The sequence below is a fragment of the Lissotriton vulgaris genome, chromosome 4_2, assembly GCF_964263255.1.
Source record: "Lissotriton vulgaris chromosome 4_2, aLisVul1.2, whole genome shotgun sequence".
NCBI lineage: Eukaryota > Metazoa > Chordata > Amphibia > Caudata > Salamandridae > Lissotriton > Lissotriton vulgaris.
In genome coordinates this window covers 24,512,650-24,531,264 of record NC_141692.1, presented here as the reverse complement: position 1 = coordinate 24,531,264, position 18,615 = coordinate 24,512,650, and the positions used below count along the sequence as shown (strand labels likewise).

General features: G+C 45.7%; 1 pseudogene across 1 annotated transcript in view; it reads right to left on the bottom strand.

The window, feature by feature from the left end:
* Positions 1-15,187: 15,187 nt before the first annotated feature.
* LOC147718172 (verrucotoxin subunit beta-like) overlaps positions 15,188-18,615 on the bottom strand; it is a 157,351-nt pseudogene continuing 153,923 nt past the window's right edge. Inside the window, exon 4 of the transcript XR_015295560.1 lies at positions 15,188-16,131. The product of XR_015295560.1 is annotated as a verrucotoxin subunit beta-like (transcript). The remainder of the gene's footprint in view (positions 16,132-18,615) is intronic.

The following is an 18,615-nucleotide window of genomic DNA, read 5'->3' as shown; positions in this document are numbered from 1 at the left end:
CGGGACTAAGTTCCCTTTGCTCATCTTTGCAGATGATACATTAATCCTCTCTAACCTCTTCGATGCTAATGACAAGGGTAACTCGTCATGAACTTTCCATATATTTTAATGGAAAATGAATGTAAAATATTAAGGTGCCTTAGCAGCGAAGCGGTTAAGACACGTAGTGGTCTCCAAAAGGCGATTAACAGATTCGAGGATTTTTGCAAACTAAATGATCTGATAATAAATGTGAGCAAGATCAAATTTATGGTTTTAACTAAAAATCACCCCATCATAAGCTATGTTAGCATGAATGGAGTCGCCCTTGAACAAGTGGATGTTATGACCTATCTCGGAGTGACTTTAGACTATCGCCTTCGCTGGAACCCACAGGTTGACACCCTACACTTAAGATCTGTACGCCTAACGGGTTGCCTAATCCAGGAGCAAAGAATGTCTTTGACTAAAAGGGTTTTGCCAGCATTAAAGATTTATGAAGCAAAAATTAACTCTGCAATTTTGTATGGGGCTGACATGGACCTAACCCCCTTAGTAAGAACTAAAATAAATTTTTGCGTAAACTGGTCGGCTTACCCCAATCCACACCAATTAAACCCCTTTTGTTGGATGTGGGTTGTAAACCGATAAATGAGATGGCACGGTACCGGCTCGTAGAATTGTGGAGACGGATCTGGACGTCGCCGGATCTTAGTCTCTTTGCTAACGAATTAGCGGAAGTGAGATCAAGCATGGGTTCTGGTAATATCCCATGGCTCCGGGAAGTGAAATTAATCTTGGAAAGTATGGGACTTAGCAGATTGTGGGCTAACCCGGGGTCTACCGTGTTTCCCTCTAAAAAAAGAATTTAAAATGCTTTTCTGGGCTTCTATTAGAATCCAATTTGTTGCACTGTCAGATGCCACCACCCTAACGGATCGATTCCTGGTACACAAATTGGATCCCCTACTTGAGAACTATTGGGATGTTATTACCAGGAGCCAGGACAAAAAAATTATACCATCAATTTAGAGTGGGGTCTTTACCAGTGAGGTGCTTTACCAAGAAATGGGATGGTAATACAACTGAGTACTGTCCCTGGTGTAATGACCAAAAGGAGAGTGTGGGTAATTTTTAGGTCTCGCAGACAGACCTATTGCAGTCAAACCACAAAGTTGACTTCACGAAGCGGATTTGTAGAAGTGCACGTGCTCGTGACCGCGCTTCTATCCCCCTGCCTTGCTCTTGAAAGGCTCCCCTTACCGTTTGCTCCTGCCTCCCCGCCCACTGCTTCACACTTCACGGCCGCCAGGCCGTGACACGCATTTCTGCCCAGCCCCCTCCCAGCGCTGCATTGTTTTCACGGCTGGCCTCCGGCCGTGACTCGCATTTCTCCTTCCTTCGTGCCGAGCCCCCCTCCCAGCGCTGCCTTGTTTACTGATGACATGCTTTCACGTTAATGGCGGCCATGCCCCTTTCTTCAGACGAGCCGTGACTAAGGAAAGGGGCAACGCCGCCATTAATATGAAAGCGATGCACAGGGCGCTTTTGCAAATAAATTAATCTTCAGCGCTCTGTCTGGAAAAATTCCTTTAAAGTAGTGGAACACTAATAACTCTTACCGTGGCCTTTGGCTCTTCCCCGGATTAGCAATAACTATATCTAGCTCAGAAGGATGAAAATGTGATCCAGAGGACTGCCAAACTGCGACGAATGCTTCAGTTCACGGCGTTTTTTTTCGGATGACGGTAATATACAATGTGAGATTGTGCATGTCAACTCGTCATCTCGAGGAAAATTTACGTAATATGTTATTATTTCATTTGAGTTGTATATGATGGATGTCGGTGTCTTTACTAAATCTTACAGGTATATGCTTTACATGTAAGTCCAAACCCTACGATTCCAGCATACCACTCCTCCGAACTAAAACATCGGGTTTAAACCAACATTAACGTACTTTCCACTTCTCTTTGTTTTTGCTTGTGTTTTATTCGTGGCCTTGCGGCTAGAGCTGCTGACTTTAGAGTTGGTGTTCCAGGTTCGAGCGTCAGCTAAGCTCACTGGGATTGTGGGCAAACCACTAAATCTCCCTGTGCCTTCCAGAAATGAACGTGTCCTTGTGAAACGTAACTGCTGCTCGTGTATGAAGCACTCTAATACCTTCGGGTCTAGTTCGCCCTATAATAAATCTGCAAAAAATAAGGTATTTGCTGCCACCTTTTCTCAATTAATATCGAAGGGAAGTTAAATTAAGCACTCCCTGTTCCTTTTTCACATAACCGCTCACTGAATATTTCGCACGTCAACAAAAATCCCTGGAGAATCTCGGGGAACAAATTTCTTCTTAGCGCTACAAGTCATTCCCGTGCCACCGAGGCTGCAGGCTGTGAGGGTCAATGTACGAAAATAAGGAGAGACTCACAACGGATTACCCAGACAGCAAAATTGGCCATATCGAGCCTCGAGGTGTCATGAGAATATGGGGGTGTCACTCTCTGCCCTTATGCCAGTGGTAGTGCCTGGTTAATACATGTGCGCTGTTTTGCCCGTCTGCCCATGGGGCAGCCATTCACAGGAATGTGCCCGAATCTCAGCTCCTAAGAGCGGGCATGCCAGCTTCTGCCAAGCTACATCAATAGCAGCTTGTTGCTGGGGAAATTCAGACGCACAGGCTCTTGTCACTTCTGACATCAGACCGGGCCTCCCCCACCTCCTCTGTGAACCCACCTCACAGCGGGGGACATTCACCCCCTTCTCTACCGACTCAGCCCTCCCCAGAGGGGATTCAAGTAGATATTATGATAGCAGGCCTGATGGCAGGGCCACATTCCTTCAAAGACCATTTAAGATAACAGCCATTTCGGTTTGTGCCTCGAGCACAGAGGTGGGATTCGGTAGCTAAGGGAGGGGGTTACTGCGACAGAGTTACCATGCAGCTACCGTGTCCTAAACGGTGATGCTTCGACCACCAACAAAAAGACAACACTTCTTTCTTAACAGTATAATGTAAGCACACATCGGTGAAACACAACAGGTCTGGCATGGCCGCAAACCTTTCGGTTTTGTCATTTTTTTTTTTTACAAAACCTAGAACTTAAACAGATGTAAAATAAAAAATATGCTTTTGACCTCAAAAAGTGCCTATTCTCGTACTATTCCAAGGCAATTGGAGAACGAACAATGGAATAGGCTGATGGCTGCAGAATTTGCTGGTGGGATGGTAATGGGAAACTTTAATACACGCCATGAAACAACGCCACCAAGGGACAGATGTATTTAGTTGAATTCACAAAGTCTCATAGGTGGCCTTATATGCTCAGTCATGCCATGTGTACAACAGCTCTACTCACTTCTCTAAGTGATAAAAGCCCCAATACAAAATGTATTTAGGCAACGCAGAGGAAACCAAGACAGATTTGGTTATTGTGCCAATCTAATGCTTCAAGGTAAATGACAGCAGAATTGCATTTAGCTTTCAATTGTGTCTCCCTCGTTCGCCCTTTCCTCTCATCCCCTTTGTCTCTGTGCATCGCTCTTCTGTCTCTGTTCCCCTGCAGACGTTTCTTCCGCCCCCTTAGCTCACTCTATCCCGCTCAACCTCACTTACCCTCTCACCCTCAGACACACCCTCACTTACCCTCTCACCCTCACACACCCTCACACTAACTTACCCTCTCACCTTCACACACCCACACACCCTCACTTACCTCTCACACCCTCTAACATCCCCTCACCCTCACACCCCCTCACATCCCCTCACCCTCCCTCCCATCCCCTCACCCTCCCTTACACGCCTCGCCCTCACACCCCCTCACCCATACCCACCCTCTCACACCCTCACCCTCACACACCCTCACACACCTCTCACACACCCTCACTCTCACACACCATCATCCTCACACCCCCTCATCCTCACCCTCACACCCCCTCACCCTTCCTCTCACCCTTACCCACCATCTCACCCTCAGCCACCCTCACACACCCCCTCACTCTCACACACCCTCACTCACACACCCTCACCCTCACCCCACCTAATCCTCATCCTCACCCCACCTCATCCTCATCCTCACACCCCTCATCCTCTGCCTCAGACACCCTCATCCTCTGCCTCAGACACCCTCATCCTCTGCCTCACACACCCTCATCCTCTGCCTCACACACCCTCATCCTCACCTCACACACCCTCATCCTCAGCCTCACACACCCTCACATCCACTCACCCTCCCACCCTCACACCCCCTCACCCTCACTCACACCCTCACACCCCCTTACCCACCCTCTCACACTCACCCACCCTTTCACTCTCACTCACCCTTTCACCCTCACTCACCCTCTCATATCCTCTCACCCTCTCACATCCTCTCACCCTCTCACATCCTCTCACCCTCTCATCCTCACACACCCTCTCACCCTCACACACCCTCTCACCCTCACCCCACATTCCCTCACATCCCCTCACCCTCACATCCCCTCACCCTCCCTCACCCTCACACACACCCTCACCCACCCTTTCACCCTCACTCACCCTTTCACCCTCACACACCCTCACCCTCTCACACAACCTCTCATCCTCACACACACACCCTCACCCCACATCCCCTCACCCTCCCTCACACCCTCACCCACTCCCTCAAACACCCCCTCACCCTCTTACACACCCTCAACCTCTCACACACCCTCACCTCTACCACTCTACCACCCTCACTCTATCACTCTACCGCCCTCACTCTACCACTCTACTGCCCTCTCTCACTATACCGCCCTCACTCACTATCTATCACCCGCCCTCACTATCTATCTATCTATCACCCTCCCCCTATCTATCGCCCTCCCTCTATCGATCTATCGCCCTCCCTCTATCGATTTATCGCCCTCCCTCTATCGATTTATCGCCCTCCCTCTATCTATCGCCCTCCCTCTCTTCCAACCAACTCCTTCTCTAACTCCCTGTCCTCTTCTCTTGTGCTGATCTGCTGTTCTTACACCCACCTCCTGCTTTAACTCCCTGTTCTCTTCTCCTGTGCAAATCTGCTGCTCTCTTCCACCTCACCTCCTACCCTAACCCCCTGTTCTCTTCTCTTCTCCTGTGCTGATCTGTTGCTCTCTTCCACCCCGCCTCCTTCTTTAACTCCCTGTTCTGTTCTCCTGTGCTGATCCGCTGCTCTCTTCCACCCGCTTCCTTCTTTAACTCCCTGTTCTCTTCTCCTGTGCTGATCTGCTGCTCTCTTCCACCCCACCACCTTCTTTAACTCCCTGTTCTCTGCTCTTCTCCTGTGCTGATCTGCTGCTCTCTTCCACCCGCCTCCTTCTTTAACTCCCTGTTCTGTTCTCCTGTGCTGATCTGCTGCTCTCTTCCACCCGCCTCCTTCTTTAACTCCCTGTTCTGTTCTCCCATGCTGATCTGCTGTTCCCTTCCACCGCCTCCTCCTCCAACTCCCTGTTCTCTTCTCCTGTGCTGATCTGCTGCTCTCTTCCACCGCCTCCTTCTTCAAATCCCTGTTCTCTTCTGCTGTGCTGATGTGCTGCTCTCTTCCACGTACATCCTTCTGTAACCGCACACACACATACAACCAAGCACACACACACTCCACACAAGCACACACAACCACACACCCAACCACAACAACACACCCAACCACACATACCCACAACCACACCCAACAACCCACACAACCACACACAGACAGCCACACATACAACCTCACACAACCACACCCAACCACACATACAACCACACACACATCTATCTCTCGCCCTCACTCTCTCTTGCCCTCACTCTATCGCCCTCATTCTATTTATATATCGCCCTCTCTATCCATCTATCGCCCTCACTCTATCCATCGCCCTCCCTCTAGCTATCTATCGCCCTCACTCTATCTATGGCACCACCACAGCATCACTCAGGGGCACCACAGCATCACTCAGGGGCACAACAGCATCACTCAGGGGCACAACAGCATCACTATGCGCTACCACAGCATCACTGATCGCCAAAGCATCACTCGTCGCAACAACATCACTCAGCGCCACCACAGTGTCAATCTGTGCAACCATTCACCGACAACTGGTTCAAATATGTTCTGTCAATGGTTCAAGCTTTATTACAAATGTCACAAAAAGATGTTAATATTTCACTTCTGTTCTTGGATTTTCGTCGTAATAAAATACACTGAACATAATCTTCATAAAAGTTATTTACAAAAGTTTAAGCTATTGCCATTATAAATTACAATAACTTTTATTCAAGTATTAATTATTTCAAAAAATGTAGCCATTGTTATTTGTAATATCAATACATCTAAGTCACGTAAATACAAAACATGTTGGATTACAAATGCTATAGGTGTCACATTTGCAAAAGATAAAAGTATTGGCATTGTAAATGACAAAGCTATGAATTTCGCTATTTTCAAAACCAACACAAATAAAAAATGGGTAATTTACAAGACCAATAGCTCTAACTTTCCTAATGCGAGACCTATTCCATTGCAAATGCTGGTTACTTTGCCTGTCCGGCCTATTTAGCTGCTAGGAATAAATGGATTAGGCCCATTTGCCGCCAGTTGAATATTGGAGGGAGTGTAGAGGCGTTGTGGGCTCTAAGTACAAACATCTCAGAGATTGTGGTTATCGGAATAGAAAAGTACCTAGGGTGGGCCTGGGTTATCAGAGCTAGACACCTTCATGTACATAGACTATAACGTTTAAATATGGTTTCTTCCTTCATACTAAGTCTTTAACATTTACTGTTTAATTCTGGTCTTAAAATGATGAATTCTGGATGAAATATGATCTTGTTAAATTTTATGTATATATGATTTGGTTTTAACCCTTTTTTGTAAATTGTCTTTTATGATGTAAAAATCGAAATAAAGATGTATGAAACTGAACTGATGAAACTGTATGGGGCACCAAGTTTTGGCAAGTGCAGGGCACTGAGTCCTTGTCTCGTGCATGTCTGATACCAAGCCAAATGATCTTTCTGAATGACAGTCCAACAAACCACTTGTCTGGGATTAGCTAGAATTAAAGAATTGAATACTCCCACTATTCCTTCATTAGTGCTTTATGATAACTGGTAAGATTATACAAATTATACAGAGGAGCAATTAAATTCCATTATAAAGAATGGTTCATTTAATTTTTCAGAGATAAATCAATTTTGGTGGGTTTTGTGGACAACTGACACTAATGTTTTATGAATAATACTTCAGGGTTTACACTTCATAGACATGATCCATGCTACCCTCAGACCCCACACTCCAATATTGTCACCACATACTTCGTTGGTAAATTATGTCAAGAATGGTTAGAACAGTTCAAGCTGTCTTCTGTACAACATCAATCTCATTTATTTGGTAGATATAAACCTTGCTCATTTTCTTTTAGGTCCAAAACCCCTTCGTGCAAAGCGTTTTGGAAATGCAGCGTACAATGAATTTTGGAAATTGTCGCAAATGGAAGCTGCTCTACTCCTACGACAAATAGAGCAGAACAATCTAGACAAAGTTCTTGCAGTTGTTGATAACAGTATTAATACCTTGTCCTCTCGTATTAATACTTATTTATTCATTTATTTTATTTATAAAGTTTTATATAGTGCGAACAAGATCCAGAGGGATATCAGAGCGCTGTACAACAGGATGGAAGGAAAGACTAATACTTCAGACAATATTGTATTGTCTGTTATTGTGCAAAATGAAGAATCTACGTTATACCATGGTCAAACTCAGCTAAGATCAGTTATGGAATTTGGGTGGGCACTGCAAAGACTAAAAAACAGGTGAGTCCCCTGGGATTACCTGAATGCCAGCTCATTATTCTTACCATTTAACTTAACGAAAAAACAACAATTAATGGCCATGAAAGACGTTTCATACACTATGCTGCCTTTAGGAAAACTCAAACAATTGCTATTCACTATAGCGGAAACCCATTTGGCGGAATGGTGAATACACAGGGTTATATCATTGCCAATTGCAATTGCGCAGAAGAATCGGAATCCCATGTGTTCTTTGTCTGAGCTGGCTATAAGAAAGCAAGAAAACAATGGCTGGTCCAGATCTGTAGAAATGTGGGAACTAGGCAATGCACAGAGGCCTTTAGGTAACTGAAATACGATGCTAGCCTCCCCATAGCTTACTCTGCGGCAGGCTTTTTATTTTCTATGTGGTGTACTCGAAGAGTCTTCCTAAAAACACCCCGAATGATGGTGCCTAAATCTGCATTTACCCTGTTCTGCTTTTTAACTGATGGCATTTTATATGAATTGTACGTCTGTTTTAGCAGTATTTTAACAATGTATTACATTTGAGGTTCACATCATTGGTGATTAGGACAATCTCGAAGTAGGACTGTTGTTAAATGATCTATAATAACAGTTTTTTCTCTTAGATTGAAGTAACTTTTTAATTTATGAATTATTTTTTCTACGAGTAAGGTTCTGCAAACCCCATTATATTCCAGACAAGCACTTTAATGCAACCTGTTATGCTGCTAATAGTGGTCTTTTTGACTAATACAAGCACTTAATATAAACATATGTAGTATCAGGAGTTGACCAGAGTATTACTTTAAGTGCAGGAAAATATCTTGTTAGTGTAAATTGAACCTATGTATTACATACATGGATAATTTCACACTGTATTACAGATCAGACTGTAAATTAGATCTATGAAGGCTACACTATGTATTAGTTACAATGTAATTTGACGTTTGCACACCTTTTCTCTTTTATTAGTTTTTAACATAAATGAGATGATGAATTGTGTATAAAATGCTTTTACGGTCACACTGATCGGAATAACGTTTTTTACTACAACAACATCATTGCCAATCTCTAGGTTTCAATTTACTTTCACGTAGCTAGATATGAACCCCTTGGGAGCAGTTACATACATGAGTTATGGTCTTTACCATTTACATATTGTTGTCCACTGGCTGAAAGAGAAGTTTTTCTAACAGGAGAGGAGTCTGATTCCACTTTCGGGCAATCCCTTGTGTGCCAATAAGTGAATTTGCACGGCGCTTGTAATGTTTCGGCCCCTAATTTGGCTTGTTTTTAAAAAGGAGGTCATGTTCCTGCTATTATTCCCACTGCCACATTAATTTCGAACTGCAGTTAGCTCATCCTTAATATTTAGGGCTGCTGCGGTTTGCGGGCAGGGATTCTGTACGTAGTGACTGTTTCCCAGCAAGTAACTTGTTGTAACAACGTTCTATTACCTCCTCCACATGGTAATGGAGATATTTAGCTATGGCCTTCCATTCCAACCATAAAAACAGATTTCAATAAGCTAAGCAGACTCAAAGCACTATTGTTTCAACAATAAGTGGCTCTCATGTCAGCACCCAAGACCTTTGAATTGCAGGTGGCAAGAACGTCCAGTGAAATACAATCATTGTTAAACACGAATCTCCCCCTCCATTTTCGGGAATTAATACACCAAATATTTGATGCTTCTGATACGACAGGGTTGGCACATTTTCTTAAACTTGTGTCCTAGTTGCAAACTATTTTTGGAGTAATCCCTGCCTTTATACATTCAATTTTTTCCAGAGTGACTGGTGGGTTCCCACTGCTGCTCATCCTGATCCCTGGCCTCGTTCTCCTCTTTCTTCTGTTCCGTAATGGTGGCATGATCTGTGGTTCTGCTCAGATAGGGCCAACTACAGCTGTACTGTGAGCAGATGCATGAGCTCTTTGGTTTCATTCCACTGGAAGCTTTGGATGAAGATTTCTGTCTGACCTTCCGATATGCCTACTTCACCTGTTTGCAATCTGTGTTTTACTGCATCTGGTGCTCCTTCCTATAGGCCCTTGATTATTCCTGGCTACATCATCCCCCGCCATACCTGGATTATGATCTGTTGATGGGTCCCTTGATTTCCCATAACCAAGACTGTTCTTTGGGTATGCAGCTTGTGTACAATCCATCCTTGGGGCCAGTCACTGAAACGGCTTCTTATGCAAGTGCACGTCAACTTTTGGATCTCAGTTTTATTGAAGTCAACCCAAGGCCACCTTGGACGGTCTTGGCAACCACTGGATACGAGGAGCATGTCTGTTCCTTTCACTTGCTCAAGTGGATGACTCCGCCTTTCACATCGGAAGCTGCAGATGGCTTGCTGGAGCTGATGGCGTACCATTTGGCATCCTATGTGTTGGGACCTGATGACTCGCTGTAATTGGATATATTTTTGTGTACCAGTTATTCCCTTTTCTATTGTTTTGGATATTTTTAGCTTGGACACTCGCCAGAAGCGTTTTGGCTCTGCTTAACCCGGATTCATCTGTAGCCATTTCGTGCTACTGTCCTGACCAAAGAGAGCTTGTCACGTGATCCATGGGGCCATTGTCGTTTTTCCCTAAGCTAGCATGAGCCAGTTATAGACTGCCTTCTGCTTTGCGCACTTTACTACACAAATTTATTTTTCTTTGTGCCACATTGCAACTTTTACACAGAACACGTTGATGTTTGTGCATTCAGTCCTTTCTTGGGATTTAGTCTGAACACTGTAGACAAGGTCTAACAATGGCCCTTGTTATTCCGTCCTGTTCAGGCCTTTTAAACACTATTTTATCATCTCTTTCTAACTGTGTGAGAAAAGAGAGGAAAAAAAAGAATATATATCATCAATTTCTACTGAAACTAATATAAAAAAATATATAATAGACAAAATAAAGATATATTCTTGATTATAAACATGCGTGGTGTATATTAAACGAATAGTGTTGTTGTGATACAATTGTAGCACAGAATTATTAGTAGCACTGTAACCCAGTGCTTGTTCTTCTTTCCCCACTGTTCAGGCCTTAGCACATAGACAAAACATGCTGATGGAGCTGTTTGGGAACAAGTACTTCGGTCATACATGTATACACGGGTGGTTGATACACACACTTGAAGAGGGACTTTCCAGAGAATGGAGCGCGACAGCACCGGTGATGTAGATCTTGTATTTATGGACTTGGGCACAGGGTCTGCTGCTAAACACCCAGAGATTTTCTGATATATAATCATTTACCTGTGTTAGGAGGGGAGGGGTTTAGGTGCCCTGTCGCATATAATGACAGCACCTTTTATGATTTACGGACTTCTTGCTATGCTAATCGTTTTTGTGTTAGCCATTTTTCTACTTGTTGTGGCATGGATACTGCATATTAGAGCACATTAGTTAAAATAAATATTTTAAACAGTTTCGTGTCTCTGTCATATCTTATTGTGGACTGGTATGGGAGTAAGAGGGAAAGGGTGTGTTCTGCAACCCCAATTCCTAAGAGGTCGGGAGCATTGTATTCTGGGGTGTCTAATCACTTGTTCCTCTGAGTGAGTGGGAGGATAAGTGAGACACTACAGCTAGTCGGTCCCCGGGCTCATGGGCCCTGAGATGGTAGGATGACTCAGCCCCTGCCTACTAAGGTTTCATGATCCCAAGCATAGTTCTGTGATTCTGCAGCATCCACTGCTGGTAATCTTGCATATGGTGGCCACTAATGTAATCTCACTTGTTGAAGTCACTATCACAATACTAATAGTATTGGTAGCTCTGGATGATTTTCGTTGAACATAAGTAGCTCTTATTATAGAAAATGTTGGAGACCCCTGCTCCAAACAATACGAACCGCAATGGAACACAAAATCATTAAAGCACTGCAGGATCATAAAACTAGTAGTAAGGCACTAGACGCATGCATATTATAGAATAGATATAATATATAATAGAATAGGGGAAGAATTAATGGTCGAGTGAACCCATCACTACTTAAGCCTGATTACAGTTCACATATGGGGTTCAGTGGCATTGCTTTTAAATTTAACATGCTTTCAACAGGCTAATACTTGCGGACCGAGGAAACTGGTTTAGTGAGAACTTGGCAGGAGGAGAACAAAATCTGTGCAGGACAGTGCAGTTACAGCACTGAGAGAGTGCATTGGTCCTTTCTGGACTAGCAAGAAATCACTCTGCTAACATCTTCTGAAAGGAACAGACCGTCTCAACAATTGTGTAGGAACAGAATCCTGGCAGACGGGCATGTTAACAGGACATTCTGAATACTAAAAGGTGAATCATAGATGTTCATGGGAGGTAGTGCCACAAGAGGAAAACAGTAGCTTAAGCACGCATGTAAGAATGTAGTAATCCCCGTCCCCTTTCTGCAATAACACTAGTGCTCAATGAACTATCCCTATTTTGCAGAAGGAGTAAAGCTAATAATTAATCGTGCTATTGGTGGAATACCAGCATGTTAGACAATGAGGATTCTGATCTCAGACAGGTACGTCTCACGTAAGCACTGAAACAGTTGCACAAGCATAAAATGAGCAATCCATGGGATTGCTCAACCCATTGGGGGTAATGCATCGCCCTCTCTGGATGTCACCACCCATTCTTTGCCCTTTGCAGTGGGTGGCTCGTAATGAGTGAGGCCGGCACGCTCTCTGCTGCAATTTTTTACTTATTCCACAAGAAGCTTCACAATCAGCGCCATGGCTTATTTGCACACACCAATATGAGCAATCCACTGGATTTTCCATGCCGTTGGCGGGTAACTCATTGCCTCCTTCAGATGTCACTACCCATTCTTTATCCTTCCGTAGCTTGAGGGCTACAGCGGACAGCCTTGAAGCTGGGGAACTGGGTTTGAGTCTTGGCGGGGACGCTCAACCTTCTGTGATTCTGGGCAAATCGTTTAATCTCCCTGTGTCGAACAAAATGAACGTGTCCATCTGTAATGCAACTGGTGCTCATGTGAAGCACTCTGATAACTTCTGGTGAGTTTGTGCGAAAATCAAGCAGCAGGCAGTATATAATGCATTAAGCTGTTGCACTCTTTGCTTCCATTTGGTGCCCCCTCCCACAAGACGCTTCATAATAAATGCCATCATCTCCACATGCTATTCTCTATCATCTTCATGGACAGACACCAAGGAACCCGATTTCTTTCGTCACAAGCTTCACCTGACTGCTAATTGGGTGCGGAAATAGCAGTGGAACCGTAATACATGGTATGTGGAAAGTTCCCTCATGGCGAGCAGAACAAAAACAAGGCACTGGATTACTGTTTATGGGCGGGGTGGGCTCGGTGCGTGCACAGGAGCACTAATGACTGCGTGTATGGCGCTTACATAGTGGTGCATAAGTGCTCCCGTTCACAAGGATTGCACATTATTTTGCTGATAAAGGACGGGGTATGCTCGATGCATGCACCGGAGCACATATGGCGACGTGTACAGTGCTCACAGAAGGGCTGAGTGCTCCCATTCACACGGGTTGCATGTTATGTTATTGTTTATGGATGGGGTGGGCTCAGTGCGTGCACCGGTGAACTAGCGGCGTGTGTGGCGTTCTCATAGCCGTGTACCACTGCTCCCCTGAACTGTGCCTTATTTTATGTTAAGCAGCAAGGTGTCCTGTGCTCAGAGGGAGAGGTAAGGGAGACCCCAACGGTCACGTCTCTGGCCTCTGTACATGAGGTGCACTGCACTGCCAAGGTAAACAAGCATTGGCATAGCCAATATCTCGCTTTTGGGACCTTATAAGTCTTTAGCCATGCAACAGTTGATGTTGTTGCACCAAGGATACTGTGCTGCATAACTAAATACTTATAAGGTTCCAAAAGCGAGACCTATTGGCTATGCCAATGCTTGTTTTTGTCTGTTACTGTATCGGGTTGATTCATCTCATGCTGTCCTTATTTCTAAACTGAAATTGACGTTCAACAGCACTACATGATTTTATTGTGAGATTGTTCCATATGTGTTTTTAAATAATATAATGATATATTTAACAGTTAAAAGCATGGCCCCAAATTCTAAATGCAAAACATTGCAATCCACCCGGGTGTGTGGACCTGGGAGTGGTTTGGTGATGTCAGAGGTTGACATGGTATGGTCCGCAGCCAAAATGGCTGACTTGTACGGACACCTTATCTGATCTGCACAAACACCTTTGTGTCTCAGAGGGCTGGCACGACTCTACTTTGTCTTCTCATGGTGTCAGCAAAGTAACAAAGGCCTCTTTCATTCCTTCTCTAAATGCTTTTGACAGCTCTGGTCATGGCGGATACCTACCTGGAAGTTCTGATGGCAGAAGATGTCTTTCTAGTTGGTGTTTATACATGAAATGCACTACCTAATGAAGAGCCCCACCACTTAAAGGAAGAACAAGCGCACGCGCGAGCTCCTCGCATGGCAGCAGGGGGAGGGGGCCTGCCGATTCCCTCGCGGGAGCCAGCGGCGATAATTAATACCATATGGCGCTGCCGCTCGCAGCACCATTTGGTATTAATTATCGCCGCTCACTCCCGCGAGGCAATCGCCCCTCGTGCACACGTTCCATTGAAGGCAATGGAACGCGTGCACGAGTTTGCCTCAAAAAGGGTATAGACTGCTTAAGGTCTCTTTCCTATGCAACGCATGCGCGTTGCGTAGGACGAGCCCTAAAAACTGAAAAAAACAAACACAAAACTAATGTCACTTGCAAAGAGCTCTTAAAGCAATGTTCCTCTGTGGAAAGCACCATCAAAGCAGCAAATGTGGATTGAACAGCACCTGTGCAATAAAACATGCATATGTCAGTCCATGAAACAGGCACCATGGTTATAATAATTATTTAAAAAAACACCTTTCCTGGAGATTTAAGGGGACATGAGTGTCTGAGGCTGCGCACAAGCAGTCATTAAAAAAATATTTACAATGCAGGAAGCAAAACACGTCATGCCTGAAGTAGAAGAAACTCAATAAAGATGAAAGTGCTTACAAGACTAAATAACACTACCGTGTAACAACCGAAGTAAAGGGGCCAGTAGCCATGGGAGGTTACAAATGAAGGCAATGCGGTACTAAGGAGGGACTAACAACCCTATTAAGGAATCAGAAGGCAACATTTAAGGACAAAGACACAAGCCAATGAAAAATATGGTCAGAGAGTGGGTGGGGCTTATCTTTTATACTCCACTGCAGCAGTCTTGCAGAGCAGCACAGGTGTGGGACTTGGGCTCGACCTAAAAAAAAAAGACAGGAAACGTAGTGCTACTAGGGTGAAAAGTGATGGGTAGGAGAGAGGTCGGTTAGGGGAGTTAACTAACAAGGCAGGAGTTTAACTATCAGAGGAAAGAATGCATCCAGCCCCAGCAGCCACCGTGCGTGCCGCTGCTCGCTACCGACGCAATACTGCATTGGAGTAAACCTTTGAAAATGTTGCCATTTGCAAGTGTTTATTTTTTAACGACACACAGAAAGGCCAATCAACAGCATGGGAGGTGTCAAACCCCACAGAGCACTTTCAACAAATCACCTAACAGCGGAAGAGCTGTATAGGCTCGAACTAAAAAATGCCAGGCAGTCATTATGAGCATTATATTAGTTTAACATGTTAGTTTTCTGTCAATTTAGTCTCAATTTTTTAATTTCCTTCTGTGTTACTTGATTGTTAGTGTACACACACACATTATTTTGTTCTCCCTCTCGTAGGTTATTTTTCTAATCACTTGATCATTGTCTGTTGCAGTGCTGTCTTATCCATCTTTGTGTCTGTAGAACTCTCCATTGTTGCCTTCCACCATCTGTATAATGACATCAAATAACTCGCGCCGCTGCTTCTCCTTCTCTTCTCCTGTTGCTTTGTTGTTGAAAGCGCAGCAGCGTTTCCCAAGGCGATTCATCAGGGCATTATATGGCTCTTTGAATTGCGCCTTAGAACTATTAACAAAGAACTGTATAATCCGATCTCCCAGGTGATCTTTCCCAGTAAACAGGATGACCAGGTGCCTCTCTGTCTCCATCCCAAACAGTTCCAGCAGTAGGTTGAGGACTTCCTTTTCTTCCTCGGTGACCCGCCCCTGCAGCACGAAGATGATGGCGTGAGGCCCCGGGGCACAATAGTCAAGCCTCTGGGCCACCTCTTTCATCATGTCCTCCTTGCAGACTTTTGTGTCAAAGAGCCCTGGCGTGTCAATGACGGTGATGAGTGTGCCCCAGTACTCACAGAACCCCCTCTGACACACTGCAGTCACTGACACCGATGAGGCTCCAGACTCAAACGCTTTGCTCCCCAGGATGGTGTTCCCGCTGGCGCTGACCCCGGCTCCGGTCCTACCCATGAGGATTATTCTCAGCTCTCGGAGCGGAATCCACACAACATGATCTGGAAAGGAAAGAGGAGAGAGTCAGGCACGGGGGCTGGAGAGAAACATACATTGTCTTTGTCCTGTTTTACTTTTACATCAAGAAACTCACTGTGAGAAGTTGGCCTGATATATGATAATAGGAGGCCCACGGAACACGTGTGCAGTGTGAACTCACACACGAGATGCGTAACAACGTCTATGGAAAAAAGGTGAGTACGGACAATCCTGACTAGTTAGGACTAAAACGACAATGGAACTGGACACTAGGAGAGTCAATCTACCCTTGAGCACCGAAATGCTCGTGTTACCTCACCCACGGGCTGCGGGTGCATAGGTGTCAAAGTGTGTCGAGTTTCCGCATCGAAGTCTATGGAGCCTTGGAGAAAGATGCTGCAGGCGACCAGGAGGAAGATGTCCGGTGTGATCCAAGGGTGGATCGGTGAAGAGGAGAACCTGAAAGCAGAGGGGACAATGTTCAAAGGCACTAGCCAGGGACTGGAGTGGAACCAGGAAGGAACCAGATGTCGTTGTCGCGATCAGGTGAAGACTGGACGCTTGTCTCTGCAGCCACGTGGACCAGGAGGTGTCTTCGACGACCAGGATGGAGGCACGAGCTGTCCCACGCAGGCTCTCGCTGTCAGCGGAGTCGGATCCAGATTTGGAGTCAACAGGCCTTGTCAAAGGCAACCCACGCGGTGAGTGGAAACTGCGTCTGGTGCGGACCAGGAGGGTCGGGGGTGCTTCACCTTTGCAGGCAAGGGCCAGTCTGGAGCAACTAGACCAGCAGATTGGATTTCAAGGTTCGTTGTCTAAGAGGTAACTAGCCAGCTGGCAAGTGACCAGACAACGCGTCGAGCAGCAAACAGGCAGAAGGGCCCCACGCAGATCTCGTGGATGCTGGAGGGCTGGTCTTCGGTGCAGGAGCTGCTCGGGGCTAGGGCTTCTCAGTCCCCAAAGCACTTGGTCGAGGTTACCTCAGAAGTCGTGCTGGAGCGAAGTGCTGCTTCTTCCAAGATGGCCGGTCCCACGTGTATCGTCGCACCCACGGATCTCAGCTGTGCTGCAGATATAGGTAGAGGTCGGAGAGGTCTGGGAATCCGGGTCTCGTCGGGCTCTGAAGTCTGGATCCTCGAGGGAAGACGACAAAGGGAAGCCGCTGGACGCTGATGGTGCCTGCTTGTGCAGGTTGGACACTCCTTGCCCACAAAGGATATTTCTTCAGTCTTCTGTTCAGAAAGTCAAAGTCCAGAGTTTCTTGTAGAGTTTCAGTTCAGGATTAATCTAATGTGGAATGGGACCAGCTCCTACCTTTATCCTGCTAAAGGGGGCTTTACTACGACTAGGTCCCTCCTATGGGTGGGACCAGGAAGGGGGGTGGTTACACCCCCTATCCTTTGTCCGGTCTTGCGCCAGAGCTGGGACTGGAGAGCCGCGGGAACTGGTTTAGACCGGTGTATGCACAGGGACACCTTGTGTGCCCCAGGCATGTCTCATTCCTTTCAGCCCTGTCCTACCCAATGCACAAAATCCTGTCTGAGGTGGTGCTAGCACCTCCCAAGGCAGGAACCCTTTGTTTAAGCCTCCCTCGCTGGAAGGACTCCCAGCAGCAGGAGGTCAGACTTGTGTCTGTGGTGGCAGCATCCATTTTGTGATGCTGAGGCTCGAGTTAACTTTAACCGGGGTTCACAGTTACATACATGTCGTGTCCCTCTAGAAGGGTGGAATGCTACCCCAGTCACCAGAATTGGCGAGGGGGTAGTATTCCAATTCGTATGACACCTTACTCGACATGTTTTGATAATGCTATCAGTTAGCAATATCCGCGAGGATTATAATGCACTTAAGAGTATATGGTATAGCGTTATCATGGAAACAGCTAAAGGACTTGGTTCCGAAAGCTGAAGTCAGGCTCAGCTCATGCTAGAGCACCATCTCACATAATTCCAAGCACTCCGCCTTCAGGATTGATAAGGCCTGCCATAGGAGTGACTGATAGGAGGATATGTGTCCATTTTAGGGTTAGATATAGGTATACTATATCTACAGCAAAGGGTGATTACACCACCTTGCCCCAGCTGATTGATCAGCCAGTTGTGTCAGATTTGGATGGCCAGCCAGGGGTGGCATAATACATGCTGCAGCCCCTGGTAGGCCCTGAGTGCACCTATGCCCTGGGTACCTAAGGTACACTGTACAGGGACTGATAAGGTGACCCAGTATCCAATTAGATATGCACCTAAGGTACATGGATGTTAATTTAGAGAGAGACCGCTAGGCTGTGGGTCTGATTAGCAGGCCCACAGCCAGGGAAAGTCGTAAACCAGTGAAGCAAAAATCGGGGGGGGACCATAGGATTGCAGACCCCACTCTCCTACACTAACCACACCTTTAACATCGATTTCACATTTCATGGAAACCAAATAACCCCTTCAAAGACAGTGTTGGCCTCGACACACAGGTGTTTCAACCTTTAAGAGAGTGTGTGTGTGTGTGTGTGTTTG